Source organism: Penaeus monodon, chromosome 20 (genome assembly GCF_015228065.2).
Source record: "Penaeus monodon isolate SGIC_2016 chromosome 20, NSTDA_Pmon_1, whole genome shotgun sequence".
NCBI lineage: Eukaryota > Metazoa > Arthropoda > Malacostraca > Decapoda > Penaeidae > Penaeus > Penaeus monodon.
In genome coordinates, this window is record NC_051405.1 from 5,495,796 (window position 1) to 5,496,628 (window position 833).

An 833-nucleotide genomic window follows, 5' to 3' on the forward strand; every position below is an offset into this window, starting at 1 on the left:
AGCCCTTTAGAAGTTTTTTCTGAATAAAGGTATTATTTAGGTTCGGTAAAAGAAGGTAGCTACCTGGACTTCACTTTTAAACAATGAACTAGTGTTATTATCACTAACCATCAGTTACTCTGCCTCAGGTGGTGTTTTTATTTAAACAAGTTAGAACAGTAGTTTAAGTTGAGCAGTTATCTTTCATTATTTTTTGTGTTTGCTTATCATTCAGTAATGTTCACAGATGTTTTATGTACTTTTATTTGATATTGTTGTTGGGGAAATTAAGTCCATAATGGTAATATAATAGATTTATAAATAATTTTTACAGCTTTCCTTGCAAAAGTGTAACTGAAAATATTAATGAATTGTTCATGTTCACTCTTCAAGTACCCTAAAAGTTGTATGTGGTATTTTTTTACAAATATGATATGAAAATTTAAAATGTTTTTATTAATCTAATAAGGTAGATTCAGGAGGTATTTTTAAACTTTTTTAAGCCACAAATACCACAGGCTGCAGCTTATTCAGTATTGTGAAGAAATATCAAGCCCTAGTACTGGTAGCTTTGTTGTGACTGCTGAATTGTCTTTAATCTAAATTTAATGGCCAAGAAAACTGTGCCTTCATGATTTTTATCGGTATCCACCAAATTCAGTAGATAATTTGTAGAGTATCATGCATTAGTATAGTATGACTTATTCTTATCCATATGTTTCTAGGGTGTAAATATAGGATTGGTTAGTTATTGGTTAGGTTTGTATTGATAAAGTGTCAAAGTTGAAGCATGTAACTTAGCAAGATAATTATTTTTTTATACATTATTGCTGGAATTAGCACCTCACACACTC

At 29.9% G+C, this 833-nt stretch overlaps 1 protein-coding gene across 1 annotated transcript in view; it reads left to right on the plus strand.

The window, feature by feature from the left end:
• Nucleotides 1–833, plus strand: part of LOC119585901 (GPI ethanolamine phosphate transferase 1-like) — an 18,475-nt gene that overhangs the window by 10,806 nt on the left and 6,836 nt on the right. The gene's annotated exons all lie outside the window — the stretch shown is intronic.